This window comes from Ceratotherium simum, chromosome 4 (assembly GCF_057802395.1).
Source record: "Ceratotherium simum simum isolate JZ-2026a chromosome 4, ASM5780239v1, whole genome shotgun sequence".
NCBI lineage: Eukaryota > Metazoa > Chordata > Mammalia > Perissodactyla > Rhinocerotidae > Ceratotherium > Ceratotherium simum.
The window spans coordinates 75338640-75358922 of NC_141903.1; positions in this window are offsets into that span (position 1 = coordinate 75338640).

Consider the following 20283-nt stretch of genomic DNA (forward strand, 5'->3'; position numbering starts at 1 on the left):
ATTTATTGAGCAGTTGCTATCTGCCAGGCACTATGCTAAATGCTTTTCACAAAACATTCATTTTTTTTCCACAAAAGTCTTAAGAGGTGTGTACCATTTTTATCTATCTCAGTTTTACAGATGATGAAACTGAGGCCTATAGAGATAAAGTAACACTTAGCAGTGAAGCCTGAATTTAAACTCAGGAAGCAGACAGACCCTTGTATAAGCTCAGAACCACCACCCCATACCGTATTTCTTCTTCTCTTGCTGTGGGATAAAATTTAGGAAACCCATTAGCTTACGTGTTTTCTTCGATTTCTTTTTATCCCATGACCCTTGTCCCAATCAAGTTGGAATTTCCCAGCATCTGCTGCTTGAGAAGGGGTCATTGTAGTGGAACCCCTCATGGTAGCCATGGGAAATGAGTCAAATTCTTGGCTTTTGAGTTTCAAAAAGATCCAGGCATCCGATAAGATGATTTGGAAGGGTACTAAGGATACTTCATTATTAGAATCAGGATCCTGCCGCTCTTGTATCATTCAATAGTGAGACAGGGACCATGCATAAAAGAAAAGAGAATCAGGCTGAAGCTGGAGGGATGTTGCTGGGTCCTGAGAAGGGGCTTCTTGGATTGAGTCCTAGTTCAGGGGTGAGAGCCATTGATAGAATATTCAGATTGATTTGGAGAGCCAAGAAGAGGCCCGTGTCCCCTTTCCAGAAAGAGTTCAGGAGAGCAGCAAGATTCTGCTTTTTTTCCCATGACAGAGAGAGAACAGAGGACCTCTTGAATGGAATGTCTGAATCTGAGACTCCTGCAGAGACCCTGAGCGTTCCAGCCTGGCTTGGAGATCCACAGAATGCTTTTCTAGGTCACAGAAAGCTGCTAGACCTGCCCAAACAAGCAGGGCACCTGAAGAGCCATGCAGCCAAGACGAGGAGGGAAAGATGTCGTGACTCTAGGAGAGCAGAATCCAGGCAGGAAGACGGTGGCTCAAGGCACGCTGGTGTTGAGAGAAGCTGATGACTGGAGATCAGAAATCCCCCTCATCCCACCACCACACACATATCCTGGCATTATATAAGCCTCTTGAGTTAAGACACAAGCCCCAGAGACATATTATTTAAGGGGAATTCCAAATTGACTGATATTAAATTTGCCACTTGGTGAAATAGGGGTTTGAAATAGAAATTAAGCTCTATAAAAAGTGGAACAGGGGGCTGGCCCCATGGCCTACTGTTAAGTTTGGTGTTCTCTGATTTGGTGGCCCAGATTCGCAGGTTTGGATCCCGGGCACAGACCTACATCACTCATCAGCCATGCTGTGGCGGCAACCCACATATAAAAAATAGAGGAATATTGACTCAGATGTTAGCTCAGGGCTAATCTTCCTCAAGCCAAAAAAAAAGAGGAACATTGGCAACCAGATGTTAGCTCAGGGCTAATCTTCCTCAGCAAAAAATTAAGTGGAACTGTTCTATGCCCTATACACCCAAGTTTTGCCTGAGATTTATTTTCTCTATGCTCCAAAGAGCCCACCAAGCCCTTTGCTTAGAAGTTTTATAAAATCCATTAAAGCAGAAAGAAAATACCCGGTGACTAAACCGAGGCCAAATCAAATCAATGGGAAAGCCAATTTTCTAAATACAGGCAGTCCTTGCTTTGCATGGTTCAGATATGCAGGAATTTCAGTTACCACAGTTTAGTTAATAACACCAGTCCCCCAACAAAATGGCTCAAATTTCAGTTACCACGATGTATTCACTACAAGTAATTGTCTAAAGTAAAAATTTTGCTGCTAGCTATTCAGCTCACAAATCATGAAGTAAAAAACAGATGCACATCGTGATCAGTGACCAGTCACATCACTTTATTCAATGCCTGTCGTGGTGATTGGTCACTGTGCCTCTGTTATTCAGTTTATGCACAGACGGCAAAGTGCATAGTAGTGTTGTCTTTGTCTCTCAGTGATAAACCCACATGGAATTTTATGAAAATAGATAATTGAAACAGGGAATTGGCCAATGAAGATGAAAGTACAGCAAAGAAACAAAAAATAATGACTCTGAAGTGAAATTGGAAAGGGGTTGTGAAGAAAAGGATGAAGATGTCCTAGAGGAAGTGACAATGGCAAAAAAAACCCCCCAAAACTCCAGATTAAAGAACTCTTGGAGATATTACACATATTTAAATCACAAAGAACAAAATGTTACAAGTTGACCCAAACTTAGAAAACAGTATGACAACTCAATAAGACAGAAGAGATATTTGCTCCACGTCCTGTTATACAATAAGAAGGCAAGCACTATTTAATCTACTCTTGATAAGATTTTTACAAAAATAAACACTTTAATTTTCAATGAAATATTTTAAATTACAGTATACAAAATAAATACTAATTTTTCTATTGTTTTCATTTCCCTGTATATTTATAATTGACAGTAAGAGATGATTTATTGTTTTGACAAAAATTTTTAGAGGTCACAGAACAATCATAATTTTTCCTGTTGATTATTAAGATGACTTGCATAGTTTCAACTTGCATGGTCATTTTTATGGGTCCACACTACAGTGCAATACGAGGACTGTCTGTATACAGAAATATTCCTTTATCTGCATATTTAAAATCAACCTCAAAATATCTCTCTATCTCAAAAAACTGCACATCTAAAAATTCTCATGCTGCTCTCAAGGTCAAGAGTTGCCCTGAAATTGTCATTCTTGTCCTGCAGACAGAGAAAGAGAAAAATGTGCTGTGAACTGGGTTCTAAGGCCCTGGGAGTCCTAGGAGCAGAGTTAGGAAGTGCCTTCTCTCCAACAAGCCTTCAGTGTCCAAATGTCCCTCTCTGTTGTTTAATAGTCCTGTGTGGTTGCTATTGCTCATTTTTGGTATTGTTAGCACATCATCTCATAAGTGGACCGATGGTCATTGTGTGGGATGTTCACAAACCCAGTCATCGCCCTCCAGTCATTACTACTCATTCTCCCTGTCATGTTTTATGTGGGAATATGCCTTGTGGGACATGAAACAATCAGACACTTATATTAACAGAGAGGATAACAGATGTGCTCTTCTTTTATTGTCTCTGTGGTTCTTTTAGATCATCTGAAATGACTACATGAAGCTTAAAAATATTTCCCCAAAAATGCTTAATGCAAGAAAAAGTTGTGTTTTCCACACGTGATGTTTATCAAGACAACCTTCAAGTGCTCTTAGACAAAAGAAAGGTTAGAGCTTTTAAATAAAGGGTTTTATAGGTGCAAAAGCATTCTTGTGTAAAAACCCTTTAAATGTACTTTTATGTGTAAATGTCTGTAAGGAAAGGAAGAAAAGAAAAAAGGAAATTGGGAAAATAGATATTTGTTGGGTAGTTTATAAATCCTAGTCCTTTGCAGGGCCAGTAAGTTTGTTCTATCATTTCACAAAACGCATATAATAGGTATTTTGTGTGTGTGTGTGTGTGTGTGTGTGTGTGTATGTATTCTGGAACATTTGATGTTTTGTATGCCAGATGATTAACTGTCTTCCATTTTTTCTCTTCATTCTACCCCATAACACATATACAGAGTATTACAGTTTTTGAGTATGGAAAATTCTCTTTGAGATTTATAGGGCTTTCTCACTCAAGAAACTCCAAGCACATTCCCAATGTCGTTAACCTATACAATAACCTAGTCATTAACCTATACAATTCTCTATTAAATTGATGCCAACTTTTCATTTTAAATGGGAAAAATTGGGACCATTTTTATTTCTACCCTAGCACAATGCTGTAGTAGATTTGTAAGAATGTTGCTAACTATAATGCCTTTAAGGAAACACAGATGATTTATTTATTTATTTTTTAGCTTTCAGAAAATCACACCATACCTGTACTGCCTGGAAAATGTCAAGGTGGCAGTCCAAATGCTGGCACTGAATAAATCAGTTTGTGCATTTATAAAGAATTCGGCTATGCTCAAGATATTCTCTAACTTCTGAGGCAAGAGATTACTGAATCTTAGGATTTTGAGGAGGTGGGCCCCTTATAGACAACACATAATTTTATAAGATGAGGAAACTAAGGCTAAAGGAGTGAAGTCTGGCTCAAGACCATAAACTGATGAATTATCAGCTAATTAGACTTCTATTTCTGGACATATTAGTGTAAGTGGTATTAGAGTTAACCTCTTGCTGTAAATAATTATAAAACTGGAAAAACTATATCCTAATATAGTTTTTCAGGCATTGGAATAGACAACACAAGGCTGTGATTCTTGGAAGGAAAGATAAGAGGTAAGCTTCATGTTTACTTCAGCTTTATGATTGGTGGCACTTTCCAGACTGTGGTTCAAGGAAGTAAGGCCCAAGTGGAGAGTGTCAGTCTTGCTCAGCTGAGAAGGCAGAGATCAGAGTTCAGGTCTGCTAAGGTAGCTGGAATACACAGGCCAGGGTTTCAGACAGGAGGATGCTAGAGCGGTTGAGGCCCAGAAATCTGTGTATAGTTTCCCTTTGGGTTCTTTGCCAAGGATTGGGCTATGCATATGTGAGGTAAGACTCTGTAAGGCCTAGAAGAGAGAGGCTACTGTGTTCAGAAAGCTGAATGGAGCTCCCATAGGTCATGCAGTGCTGGAAAACACTGAAGCTCTAGCCCAGCAAGAGTGGGCTGACATTCAGTTGAGAACTTCAAAAAGCCAAACATTAGGAGTAAGAACCACAACTTAGAGTAAGGACCACCCTCTTAATTAGAGAGTATACTGAAATAGAACCACCCTAACAAAGCTTAAAACCAACTCTGACTGAATTAAGAGGCTACGCCAGTAAATTATTTGACTGCCAGAATTACACTCAACATACTTTAAAGGAAGACAATATAATCCAGACTCCTCACAAGGTATTATTCACAATATCCAACATATAAAAGTTATTATTAAATATTTGAAGAAGCAATAAACTACAAACCACAAGCAAAAGAAAAAGCAGTCAACTGAAATAAACCCTGAAATGGCCAAGATGATGGAATTAGCAGACAAGAATTTTATAACAGCTATTGCAAATGTGTTTAAGGATTTAAAGGAAAATATGGTCAAAATGAATGCACAGATGAGGAATCTCAGCATGAAATGCAAAATATGAAAAAAGGACCAAATGGAAGTTCTAATACTCCAAAATAAAATATCTGAAATAAAAACTTCACTGAGTGGGATAAGATCATATTGGACAATGCAGAAGAAAGAGTCATCGAACTTCAAGAAAAGCAATAGAAATTACTCAAACTGAAGAACACAGAGGAGAAAAGATGGTCAGGGGAAGAACTGTCAAATTGTGTTTATTTGAAGATGCTATAATAGTGTGTGTAGAAAATTTTCAGAAAATTACATAAAAACTACTAGAACTAATAAGTGATTTAGTAAAGTATCAGGATATAAGGTCAATAGATAAAATTATTTGTATTTCTATGTTACAGCAAGAAATAATTTGAAAACAAAATTTAAGAAAACAATAACATTTGTTATTAAAATCCATAAAATACATAGGAATCAATTTAGCAAAAGATGTTCAAGACTTTTATGCTGAAAATTTCAAAACAATGCTAATAATAAATAAATAATATCTAAAAAAGGAGAATTATACCTTGTTCATGGAAAAATGAATCTCAAACCCTTCTTCATACTGTATGCAAAATAATTTGAGATGGAGTATAAACTTAGAGATAAAAGTGTAAAGTTTCCAGAAGAAAACCTAGAATATTACTGTTATATTGGGACAGGCAAAGATTTCTTAGAATACAAAAAGCATGAACCACAAAATTTTAAAAATGAATAGATTAGACTTCATCAAAATTAAATACTTCTGATAATCAGAAAAACAGCATTAAGAAAAGAAAAGACATGCAACAGGCTAGAATAAATTATTTAAAAAAAATCTGCCAAATGATTTTATCAAGAAGATGTAAAGAACTCCTATGTATCAATAAAAGAAGACAAGCAATTTTACAAAAATGGGCAAAAGATTAGATTAGGCACTTCAGAAAGAAGACAGGCAAATAGCCAATAAGTGTGTGAAAATAAGGCTCAAATTCATTTGTCATCAGGGAAACGCAAATTAAAACCACAATGAGACAGTCTTTCAGAATGACTGGAATGGCTTTCGTTAAAAAAGACTCAGAACACCAAATATATTTGTGAGATATGTAGAAATCGGATCTCCTGTGCATTACTGGTAGGAGTATGAAGTGGCATAACAAATTTGGGAAACTGGCTGGTACTTTCTTATAAAGCTAAACATAATTAATTCCTATATCTGCACAATTACACTCCAATGTTTTTTTACCCAAGAGAAATGAAACACAGGTGCACAGAGACTTGTACAAGAATATTCATACTGGCTTTATTTATCACAGCCCCAAATTGGAAATGACCCACTGTCTGTCAACAGGAGAATGAATAAATAAACTGTGGTATATTCATACAATGGAATACTACTTAGCAATAAAAATGAATGAACTAATGATACTCAACAATAAGAATGAATCTCAGTATGTTGAGCAAAAGATGCCAGACTCAAAAGAGTGCATACTGTGTGATTCCATTTATATGAAATTCAAGAAATGATAAAACTGATCTATTGTGAGATTTTGAAATCAGAACAGTGGTTGTCTTGGGGTGGGGGGATTGACAAGGAGGGTGCATGAGAAAACTTGACGGGGAGATGGAAATTTTCTGTATCTTTATTTAGCTGTTGGGTTACATGGGTGTTTATATTTACTTATTGAACTATACACTTAAGGATTTCATTGTGTGTAAATTTTACCTTGATGAAAACAATTAAAAATTTCATTGATTCTAAGATTGCAGATTTCTTATAAATAACAATTGTTAAGAAAATAGATTTTAAAGATGATTAATTTCTTGGTTACTAACATCTGTTTTTATCTTATTGTAAACTTTCCTATCAAATTTAATCTTTGTGGTTTTGTTTGAGAGATGAATAGTGTTCTTCATTGGAGAGTGTTTTCACCCAAAATGGGACTCTGGTATCAAATGGTAAATTGATAATTGAGATAAAACAAAATAATCTAAGTTATGGAGCTAAAAAAATTGACATTTGAAACACTTGTAAAATACGTGAAAAAAATTTTTTTAAACTAACTGAACCTTACTACCCACAGCACTGGGAGAGGGGGAGGTGAAGTCACGGAAGTTGTCATCCAAACATGGTTACAACCTCAGAGCAGCTATTTCATATAAGCATCCTTCTCCCATCTCGCCCCTAATATTCTGGTCTATTACATCAGCGATCTTATTCAAAGGTCCAGGGACTTTTTCCAGGTCAGTAATTATTTTGTGTTGTCCCTGGTTCTATTTTATTGTATGCAGAAAGGAATCCAAAGAAGGTGAGATAGGTCTTTGAGCACTACAAAGTGAACTCACTCTCTTTGGATGTAAAGAACAGAATGGGTGGAGGCCAGTTGTAAAATCTACCCCATTGCTTAGCCCAGACCAGGGAAGAAGGCTGGGCAGGTATTGATGCAAAGAAAATCAGCCACTATATGATATTTTCCCTACTGAGTAAAAGCCAGTGGCTTAGAAGACTCTACATGATCTGGCCATCTCTTATCTTTCTGACCTCTTCTTCTACTCTCCTCCTTGCTAACTCTACTCAACCACATTGGCCTTCACCCACATTGGCCACAACAGGCCAGGCATACTCTTATCTCTGGGCCTTTGTACTTGCTTGGCCCTTTGCCTCGAATTTCCTTCCTCCAGTTAACCACAGAGCTCACTCTTTCATCTCCTTCAAGTCTTTGCTCAAATGTCATCTTCTCAGCGAGGCCTTCCCTGACCCTGTAGTTAAAATTGAACATCTCCCCTTATCTGACCCTCCTTATTCCCTTTCTCTCTTCAATGTTTTTTCCATAGCACCATCACCTCCTCATATTTTATGCTGTTTACTTATTAACTTACTTATTTCTTATTACTTACTTTACCTTATCCTTTGTCTTCTCATGCTAGAATGCAAAACTCACAAGTGTAAGCACTATTCCGGTGCCTGGAACAGTGCCTGGCACAAAGTAGATAATCAGTATTTATTGAACGATGGAGTGAATGAGTATAGAGGTGAGAGAGCCGTGAGTAAGCCTATAGGCTCTCAATCCAGACTGTCTAGGTTTGAAAGCTGGCCCTGCTAGTTCCTAGCTGTGTGACCTTGAGCAAATCACCTAACCTCTCTGGCCTAAGTGAAATAGGTCCCTACCTCGTATGATTGTTGTGAGGATTAAATAAGTTAATACTGTAGAACATTTAGAACAGTGCTCAGCATGTATAAGTGCTCAGCAAATATTAGTTACCATTGGTATTCAGTAGTCTATGGATAACTTTTCTCATTTAGGTACTCTTCAAGGTCCTGTGTGCTGTTGTAGGGAATTTAAAATTAGGGATCTAACCTTCAAAGAATTTATAATTGAATTTTTACACAGTTCCTTTTTCCCAGAAAGTCCTTTCACACTCTACCTATTGAACTTCAATTTATTCTTTAAGACCTGCTCAAATGTGACCTTCTTGGCGAGGCCATCCCCTTTTCTCCAGGTGGAATAAGCTTTCTTTGCTCCGAATGCAAAGCATTCATTTATTCATTTGTTTGTGTTGCAAACATTTATTGAATATGTAATCACGGGCCGGATGAGGTGCTAGAGATATAGAGAAGACTAAGACATGGGCTTTGACCCGCAGGGGTATGTAGTTTGTTAGCAAATAGAGACATACATGGAAATAAGGGCAAGATAGTGTCATGTGTTTGCTAGTAAGTAGAGTGCATATGTATTTATATCTCTTTCCCATCTTCTGGATTGCAGGCTTCTGTAGCCAGAAAGTCCACATTTCAGTTATTCTTTGTTTCATAAATCCTTCTACTGGGCTTGTCTGGCACATGGCATGTGCTTAAACTTGTTTATTGAAATGACTGACATAATTGGAGGAAATGAGAAATGCATAACAAAGAAACAAGTAAAATAAAAAATGATGATGATGATGATATTAACAGCTAATACTGAGTACTTACTATGGGTCAGTTACCAATCTAAGTACTTCACATATTTTAATTTAATCTGTATAACAACAGAAATAACAAGGTATTATTATCCATATTCTATGGATGAGGAAACAGGTTCAGAGAAGCTAAGCAATTTGTCCAGGGACACGGCCATGATTACACCTCAGCACTGTTTGCTTCCAAAGACTATTGTTGCTTGCTACTCTATACATCAGTTGGCTGGTATTGTTCTGGAAACCTTTTGTGGTCAGCTACTTGTATCTGAATACTTGGTATTTCCTCTCCTGCTGTTTTTCTTTCTCCAAACTCTTAAGACACAATTATGGACATAAAATTTGTGGACCAATGGCTCCAGGGAGTCATGTTTCAGTTAGCAAAGTTGAAGCCAGTGGTCAGCTCTCTGGATTCTGACATACTTACTTTCTCCTTTTGCTTTTTTCAGTGTAGTTTAAAATGTGCTGATAGAGAATTGGACTGCTGACGGTAGCACCAGCCTACCCATCAAAAAGAAGGAGGCAGTGGGGAACAGTTAGGAAGAACATAAAGATATTCCTTTCCATTTTTTAAAAGGCTTTACTGGCGGAGAGAGAGCTGGAAAGATAGGAGATGGTCCAAGAGGGCCTTGCATTTCATGACTTTAAAGGTACTTAGTACGGGCGGGGCAAGAAGTTATTTTTCTTTTTTGGCTTCTCTAAATAAGGACAGACAGATCATCTTAGAAAACAAAGGAGGATTCTATTTCAGCCTCTGAGGCAGTGTAAGCCTTGGAAATTGTTATATACTCTATGTTTCAATGAATATCTATTTAGTCAGAACTCGTGAGGGGATGTAAAATCATGTAGTTTCAATGTTCACAATTAGGTAAAATCCCCAATTTTTCCTATCAAGTAACCTAGTCAGGATGAGAGCCTGAGTTTATTTTAGCAGACCCACCTCAAGAACACTTTGATTGCAAAATACCAGTGCACACTATAGGATGGCTATCTGCTTGAGGAGTCAGTAAACACAGAGCAAAATAAGCATCTTCAAGAATTTTTTAGGAAAAAAATCAGCTAGTTCTGTTAAATTAGGAACAGAAATGTCAGCATATGGCTTTTTAAGCAACCTTAAGAATGGGTTACTTGGAGGCAAACGCACCATCATCTTAGGGAGATAACTTACTTCTCAGCCCTGATGCAGACAAAAAAGATCAATCAATTTAAGCTATATTCCAAAAGTCAGTTTACAAAGTGTGTTCTTGTGATTTCCTGTAACAAAATCCATACATATATCAATATTAGCAGAATTATTGTAAAAGGACAAATTTGATAAGATTAAATGAAGTGGAAAAGACCTTTGATAGTAAAATTAGAGTTCTGCGTGGGAGAAGACAGAGCAATTCTGATATCATGACTGTTAGAACACCTGGATTGCTATTAGCTTAGAATTGATATTATTGTATTGATGCTCTACTTTTTTTTTTATAGCAAATCAACTAATTAAGTTCCTTCAGTTTTCTATATTTCACATTAAACTATTTATGTGGTATCTATGTTCAGAGACTGTCGCACTTAAACTATTTTTATATTTTTGGATACAGTGGTAACTATGTTCTTAAATATTGGATGTAAAAGTCTCATTACGGAAGCTTATATTAAATCCAGTTTGTAACATAGTTGGAGTAGTTAAACTCTGATTTTGACTCTGGTTTTGAGATTTCCATGACCCTTTCTCTTAGAACTCAATTGATAATATTACCGTGTTGCTTTCCGTTTAGTTTATCTTTCTTGGAGCAGAACTATTTTAATTATTAATTACTATACTAGAGTACAAGCAACAGGATAATAGGAAAGGGAACATGGTATGTCGTTTTTAATGTCAGAATAGAATAGGCATTCAATAACATTCGCTGAGTGAATGATAGCTTGCTAGTGCATCTTATGCTATCTGGTAGTCATAATCATTATAATCATCAACATTTATTGAGCACTAACCATATCTTAGGCACAACATTTTTTGCTTTTTATACATTATTTAATTCTCTCAAAAACTGAAGACTAGAGCGTTTAAGTACCTTGTCTAAGTTCAGGTGGCCAGCAATCACTAAACTCAAACCCAGCTTGCTCTTTCTCTGGCTCTTGTGGAAGCTGCTCTCTTTGCCCTGTTCTGCAGTATTTTCTCCACCCCTTTTTGTTCAGCCTCACACAAGGAGTGAGCTCTGCAGACTGGCCATTGTTAGTGGAGAGGATGAGTGGATTGTCCTGGGCCTTGCTCTCTGGCCCTTGTGCGGGGTTTGATCTCCTTTCTAACTCTGAGGTGGATTAATGGGCATGGAGTCGTTCTCCTTCAAACAAGTGCTCAATGAAGGAAATCATACGGTATTTGACCTTCTCCCTCTGACTTATTTCACTTTGCATAATACCCTCAATGTCCATCCATGTTGTCACAAATGGCTGGATTTCATCGTTTCTTATGGCTGAGTAGTATTCCATTGTGTATATATACAACATCTTCTTTATCCATTCATCCCTTGATGTAGATAATAACAACAATAAACAAACACATAGAGACAGAGATTGGATTGGTGGTTACCAGAAGGGAAGGGAGGAGGGAGGAGGGTGAAAGGGATAATTCTTCACATGTGTGTGGTGATGGGTTGTAATTAGTATTTGGGTGGTGAATATGATGTAATCTACGCAGAAATAGAAGTATAATGATGTACACCTGAAATTTATACAATGTTATAAACCAATGTTACTGCAATAAACGAAAAATACAAACAAACAAACAAACAAAAAGAAAACAAACAAGCGCTCACTGGTGGCCCTCTGATCTACAGAGGTTCCCTCTTCCTCCTTCCCCTCCTGTGGGTTTGTTTGTGTGCTGAGCTAATGCCTTGTAAGCAATGTGGTATTTTCTGGGCTCGCATCAGTATTTTTATCAGATTGAAGGGAGACACTATGTTGGAGATGCTTGGCAAATACCATTTTGAAGTGGAAGTCTCTTTGACTTTGCATTTTTAATTGTATTAACATCAATGTACTGGAATAACAGAAAATATTTATAACTTGGCCTAGTCAATGACCTTATTTACTAAACAATATTAAAAATTAGATTAAAATTCACAGCCTTGGGGGCCTGCCCCGAGGTGTAGCTGTTAAGTGCACATGCTCTGCTGCTGGCAGCCCAGGTTTGGATCCCAGGCACTCACTGACGCATTGCATGTCAGGTCATGTTGTGGTGGCATCCCACATAAAGTGGAGGAAGATGGGCACGGATGTTAGCCCAGGGTCAGTCTTCTTCAGCAAAAAGAGGAGGATTGACATGGATGTTAGCTCAGGGCTGATCTTCCTCACACACACACACAAAAAATTCACAGCCTTTTCTCTTCTGTCTTTGCCCTTTGCATTTTGAACCAAACCAAACCAAACCAGTCAAACTTCACAAAAAAGACCAGGTTTGGATTCTGAATCTAGAATGTTTTAAATTGGAGGACATAACTTGTTTGTTCACTTTTAGTGTGTCTGTTTGTGGGCACCAGATTGCAATGCCATGAGTTTGATTGCGTGCTTTCATGCATATTTACTTACTTGGTTGCCAGAGCACTGGATATTGAATGTGGAGGAGACTGCTTAGGGTTACATGACTCAGCTACACCGTCGTGGCTTCTCATCTTTGTGTCTCAGTATGTGAGAAAAGCCCTCATCTCAAGACAGTGTCCTCTAGCCCTTAAATATATTATATTAGTGATACATAAATGTTAAGAAAAAATATTAAAATGTGCTATGAAATTGTTCACTTCAACACCCTACCAAGTAAGGAAAGGTAAAGTTTTTAGTCTGTATAATATGATCATTACAGGTAATAACACTCCATTTCCCATTAAAATACAAATTAATATGACTCCTCACATAATATTTTTTTACCCTAAAGTAGAAAACATTTAATTTTAGGTAGAGTTTTTGCTTAAAAAGTTTTTCCTCCAGGTTGGATGCAACTGCCAAACTTACTTCTGGACATATAAAGACTGGAAAGTAATTGGATAATACACTTATTCCATAAATTGAGAAACGTCTCAGCTGGGCAAATATTGCTGACTCAGCATTCCCTCCCTTCATCTAATCGCCTTCTCACTTGCGATAAAAAGAGAAGTCCAGATTTTCATACCTCAAGCAGACTTTTTGAAAATGATATGAAAACAAGAGCCTGTTACCAGAGAGAGCAAGACCCACCAGTCCTGTTACCACAGCCACGGCTTGCCTGGAATGCTGGGCAGTGATAAACACGATTGACAACGCCAGGCCTAACTTGGTGTGAAGGGCAAGGGTTCCAGGCCGATGAAACACCTCTGGAAATGTGCCCAGTGGAAACACAGAACGGCATGGGTAGGGTTTCATGCCAAAGATTTTTGGGAATGGGTCCAAAAACATCTTCTGTAAGAGGAAATGAAAGAGGAAATAACTTGTTATTCCAAAGGGGTGAGAGGGTTGGGGTGAGAGTTGAAAGAAGGGTTGAAAAGAGAGAAAGAGAAGTGAGCTGTGAAGGTGAGGATATGCTGAAGAGAGGAAGTAAGCAGTTGGAGCTGGAAATTTTAATAAGCTCACAAAGATAAGGAGGAAGTAGGGACTGTTTGGAAGGTAAACACACCATAATGGAGGCAGCAGCCTTGCCAAGAATAACAACATCAAGATAATTAAAGGAAAAGGCTAACATAAATGTGAGGAAAAAGAGAAAACGCTGAACAGGTCTTAAATATGAGAACATTCTAAGTCAGCATTTCGCAATTGACAACATAAACAGGAAAAGGAAGGAAAGGCATTCTGCAGCTACGCACACAGATATCCCACCCCGTGATATTTGTGTTATCACTCAGTTTTCTGTTGACTCAGATATAGTGGGATGCATTGGGTGGGGTGAGAATTATAACCTCAATTGTTTATCTCTCTGGGTCCAGTATGTTTTGTATATTTGTCAGAAGGCCACGATACCAGCATACTTTATTAATTTCCTGGATTGTACTATTTTGCAATGTTAATATCTGTAATTTAGTAGGCTATAAAATCAAGTCATATACCTCCTTTATACATAAGATCTTTTTGAGCTCTTTTCATGCTAACTAATGGAGTCCCTGAAAAACAATTTAAAAAGATGATTAAGCTTATTGAGTAGTATACTAATCCACACACAACATCACGTTGCACAGTAACCCACCCTGTTGCACTCTGTAAGTAGCTAAAGTCACACTCTAATTTGTGCTCTCTTTTACTTCTTGAGCATTCCACAACCTTCTTCCTAGGATAAAATTGTTGAGAAAACCAAGGAGTTATAAAGACCATAGGCAAATAAAAATAACGTGTACTTTTTAGTACAGAGATCCAAATTAGACTTCTAATTTGGTCAGATGAAAGCAATGTTGGGGTCTCTTCCCTAAATTATTACCAAAAATAATATTTATATATAACTTCATTTATTGTGAAAGAATATAAAAAATTACCAGTAAGTGTATTTTCCTATGTCATAACATTCACTAAATCTAATTTTACTTTAATGCTTCTCTTTAACAAAATTCTCTCAAAGGTTGTTTTATGTGTATCTAGATCTACAGTACTAGGTCACGCCATTCTAAAAATGTGCATCAACATATAAAACTCTGGGAATGATACGTGACTAACCATTGCTTTATTTCCTCTCTTTGGAGTAACTTTTTGTTAAGTTTAATTTCATTTGGCTCTTTTAAAATGCTTCCACAAGTTGTTTTTTTACTGGTAGATAGCACTGCTTACACAACAGTTCATTATGTCTTAAAAGCTTGACATATTTCTCCTCTCTTGCCAGGAGCAATTGGTGACAAATAAAATAAAACAGAAATCTTAAGCTTGGTTCTCTTACCACCATAGGAGCCTGATTATTTATCCATATTATCTATATGTTCTTGAAATTTAAAGAACCAAGAAAGATGACATTTGAACCGACAATCTTTTTTTTTTTTTTTTTTGGTGAGGAAGATTGGCTCTGAGCTAACATCTGTGCCAGTCTTCCTCTGCTTTGTATATGGGACACCGCCACAGCATGGCTTGATAAGCAGTGCGCAGGTTCGCATCCGGGATCCAAACTTGCGAACCCCGGGCTGCCGAAGCGGAGTGAGTGAACCCAGCCACTACGCCCGCCACCCAGCTGGCCCTGGAAAATCTTTTTTAAAGGCAGGAGATGTATTTGGCTATCAGACAAGCAGGTGCACTGGAGCCCTGGAGATACGGTGGAGACCCGGCTTTGTCACAAACTATCTGTGTGACAAAACGAACGAGCCAAGTGAGAAGGAAGAAAAAGAAAGGCTGCCTTCCAGTGTGGCTGGGGAGATGAGCATTAGCATAAGGAAAAAAGAAGAACAAGTTCCACAAGGACACTAGGAATTGAGGAACAAGTTATTCAGATCCACCAGGAGAAAGGAATACTGAAGAAAATCTGGAATCCAGTTAAAGCAAATGGAAGAAAAAAGGCGGCTACATTTCTGTGTCTCGGTGTCCAGGAAGGATTACCTACTGTTTCATGAAGATCCTTAATGGCATTGTCATTGGATTTTGGAATTGAAAATGTGGTTCTCAACCACCAGGCCAGACAGATACTACTAGAATTTGATTCACCTGGTTATTGGTGGCCTCTGGAAAGGGATTTTTACTCTATGTATTTTTTTAAAAGAAGGACATTGGGGTTATTCTTATTGCATTTGAGCAGAACATTTATATACATGATCTCTATTTCTTGATATGTATAACTTCTGAATGGTGATCTCAAAGAATTAAAAAAGCCTTTTCAGCACACTTCAAAAATATAGACCATACAACTATGATACACAACTATGTACTGGGGCTTTGGGGAGAAAAAAGAAAAAAGAGGAAGATTGGCAACAGATGTTAGCATAGGGCCAATCTTCTAAAAAAAAAAATATCTATCTATCTATCTATCTATCTATCTATCTATCTATCTATATATCTATCTATATCTATAGATATATATATATATAGGCTAGCCCTCAATTATTTATGGTACTGAATCAGAGTGAGTCTGGAACAATTAAAATATGGGAATACCTGGGAAATTTGAATCTAGGAAGAGCCCTAAAAATTGAATCTCCTAAATTGTTACCGTAACTCTTACTGGAAGAAGGACTAGAGGCTAAGGCAAACTGAAACAACAGATGTACAGTACAACCCATAATGCACCCATGGAAAATCGATCTTTGAATTGAATATTCTTGACTACATGCTTTTTTCTATCATTATTTCAGAAAAGCTTGCTTTTAAGCTCACTCAAGGCAAGTGACTCATTGATCATTGAGTTTCATCCTCAAATTTCAGCATCTAGTTTATTTTCTTGCACATAGTAGGGGATCAATATTTGTTTGATATATCATATTGAAAATAGGATTTAGGTGTTTCTTATGAGTCCAATCTCCCTGTTCATGGTAGATTTTCAACTGTAGAGAATTATATAAGCAGTGTTTAAAATGAATTTCCACTAACCGTCTCTGGGATGCTGGTGAGGATACATTAAACCCAAGTTATATCTTTCTTCCAAGTGGGATCAGGGACAAACAGAGACAGGCATTTATCTGGACACATGAACTACACCTTATGACAACTCAGAAAATGCCATTTACTTACTGCTCAAGAGGAAAGCGGACTAGAAAAGACAGAGATTACCAGACTGTTGTGTCTGGTCCCACTTTCAAGGCATCCAGAGACCCTCCTGGAAGAAGTACATTTTTTCCTCAGTTCCCATAGGATCACCCATCAAAATTTAGTTTTTTTTTTTTTTTTTCTCTTTCTGGGAGCAGGTTTTTCCGGGTGTCATAATCTTTTTATTCATAAAAATGTCATAAGATAAAAACTATTCATAAAACCATTTCTTCCCTTTGCTTCAGACTGTGATCAGCTGCCAGGATGCATGAGAGGAAGTTTGTGGGAATGGCAATTATCTAATAACAGCATTTTAAATACATCCTTATTTTATGGGTTGGGTTTGGAAACCACTTCCTTACACTGTAGGTTTTATTAGTACTTAAAAATAAGCTTGAATTTCTCTGCTTCTTGGGCAAATAAAAAGTGGAATCTTAACTTTGATTACATTTTTATTGTATGTAAAATTGGAAAAGATTATTTTAATTTCATTTGATTAAAGAAACACAAGTCTATTCTCCCTAGCACATGTGAATCTCCTCTTTGGCTCTTGTTTAGAGGAGAATGGACAATACTCCATCGCAGAGTCTGAGGCCGCCCCAAGTTGGGGTAAACTATTGGTGGGTCCTTTCAGAAGATCCTTTACTGTGGTCCAGAAATAAAAGCAGATCCGTAACTTGATTTCTGCCTTCTTCTCTCAAAGGTAGAGGGCTTGATAACTTGCCTTCTAAGTGTCAGAAAGAAGAAAACAACTGTATTAGTTTCCTGCGGCTGCTGTAGCAAATGACCACAAACTTAGTGACTTAACACAAATTTATTCTCTTACGGTTCTGGAGGTCAGAAGTTGGAAATCGGTTTTACTGGGCTAAAGTCAAGGTGTCGGCGGGGCCATGCTCTACGGGAGTTTCCGGTTCTTTGCCTTTTCCAGCTTCTGGAGTTGCATTCCTTGCATTTCTTGGCTCATGGCCCCTTCTTCCATCTTCAACGCCACCAACTAGCATCTTTTTTCTCAACTTTGCTTCCCTCTACTTCTGTCTGCTTCTGTCACATGGCTTTCTTGTCTTCTGTGACCAAATCTCCCCCTGCCTTCTTATAAGGACACTTGTGGTTACATTTTGGGTCTACAGGGATAATCCAGGATAATCTTTCCATCTCAAAATCCTTCATATAATGACATCTGCAAAATCCCTTTCTGCCATATAAAGTAACGTTCACAGGTTCCGGGGATTGGGATCTGGATATTTTGGGGGGCCCCTATTCAGTGTACCACAACAATCTTTCAGCCTTTTCTAAGAAAGGTAGGGTGTCAGTCACATTGTATCTACAGGAGTCTCCTCCCTAATTTTTGCTTTTGTGAAAATTTATGATATAAAAACAATTGTTTTCAGTTGTTTCAATAAGAGAAACAGGGAATTTCTGAATCACAAAAACATAGTTGTTTCTCCTGCAGGAATTTAGGAAATAAAGGTATTTTTATAGTTATAAGTGAATTGCAATAAAAATGAAACATTTCTAAGAAGATCCAGCTTTGAGGCAAGAAGGTATCTCTATTCTACAGATGAGAAACTGAGGCAGAGTGAGATGACATAATTTGCCTATATTCACACAAAGAGTAAGTGATGAGACTTGGATTCAAACTCAGAGCCTATGTTTTACCTACTAGACCAGGATGAGGAGTAGAGGCTAAGGCTCAGTGCTAAGGTGGTAAATGATGCTAAGAAGAAATCAGCATAGATAGAGGTGGGAGGTAGTGTAGGCTTCTAAAGTCAGAGTCATAATCTCATAGACTTAGAAAGTGACTAGACTTTCTAGATTTTCTGAGGTGGTACCTTTCAAGCTAGGATCCAGTCTAGGTTAGTTTTTTGTTATTATTATGGATAGCAGTCAGCCTGAAGACTGGGAACACAAGGCTCATGCTTGCTAAAAGATAGAGAGAGAAGTCAAATGATGGCTGGATACCCCATCCATTCTCACTTTCTCCAGATCTTGTTCCATCAGTTACTTTCTTCTGGTATCATCAAGCCCTCATTCTGCTTTGGTCCCTTGTGATCAGCCTTCAAACTTGTTTAAATCTTCCTCTATCTTTAATTTTGTCTTCTTTTGGCACAACTTCTCCATCACTCTATTACTCAATTTCTCTCATTCAATTTGCTACCAAATTTCTTGAAGGAGTAATTTAGTCTTGCCAGATTTACTCCCTCCATTCCCACTCACTTCTCCTTTCATTACAGCTGGGGGTCCACTCCCATCACTCCACTAGAACTGCTCTCAGAGGTCACCAGCGTCTTCCTAGTTGCCAAGTCTACTGACCTGTTTTCAGTTTTTATTTTCAGTGACCTCTCCGCAGCATGTGAGAATATCACTTACCCTCTACTTTTTGAAATCTCCATTTCTGTGTCTCTCCCTTCTGAGTCTTTTCTTCATTCCTTTTCCATTCCTTAGATGTTAGAATACTGAGGGTTCTGTCTCCGGTTCTCACCTCTTGTTTCTGCACACCCTCTCCCTGAGTCCTCTCATGTACTCCCATTGTTTCAGTGACCCTGAATTTTCTGAAAACTTCCCAGTCCAGACCTACAGCCTGACCTCTTTCCTGAGTTCAAGGCCCTTACTTCCAATAGTTTCCTTGATATCTCCCTCTGGATATGCCATACAGAACTGCAAACTGATCATCTCAGAACAGGACTTGGTGTCTTCTTTTCTAAATTTGTGTTGTCTCTTCCATTATTTGCCTTGTTTTATTTGGACACCATCTACCTAATATAGCAAACCAAGAACCGTGGAGTTATCTCCTCTCTTTCTCTTTCTTTTCACACCTAATTTGTCATTAAATTCTATGTCTTCGATATACTTATTACCATCCCCTTAACCTAGGCCTTTATTCTTGCTTTCTTGATTATAATATCTTCTGACTTGTCTTTCTGCCCCTAGTCCTCTTCAATGCCCGTGCTGCCCTCAAGTGATCTGTGATCAATCACTGTTGAGAATGCCTTTTGCCCTTCACAGTGTCCTTCCAAATCTTCCAGACCCAGCTGGAATGTTGGACCCTTTCCTGTGGAGGAGAAATTGGTTGCCCCTAGTTTGTGCCTGTGCTGTACTCAGTTCCTTCTTCTGATCTGACCTCCCCAGTGGATTGAAACTCTTCAAGGACTTTGTCTTCATATCCTCAAAGCATGGCACAGTGCCTGGGTCCCGGGAAGTACTTAGGAATGTCTGTTGGATGAATCGTGGGAGTCATGATGAGTAGATTGAGGGATGAATCAATGAAGTTACAGCCAGATGAGTTTCAAAATGAATGAAAGACACTTTTCTTTGTCATATTTCTTTATATTCTAGTTTCAGTTTGGACTTTAGAACTCATTAGCTCAGACCATTCCTTTCAATACTACAGTAAGGGAAGAAACTTTTGGAGAATAATGTCAGATAATTAAATTAGGAGTCCCCAGTGAAAACTTTGTTTCCTGGCATGGGGTTAGACTTTCACCCATTAGTTCCCAAACAAAATTTTCGGAAAGCCTCACTCATACTTTGTTAATTGGGAAAAATATTTTTACTTGGCCTCTCAGTAATTCACAGGTGATTGGGTCTATGTTTATATCCTTTATAAGATATGCGTTTAT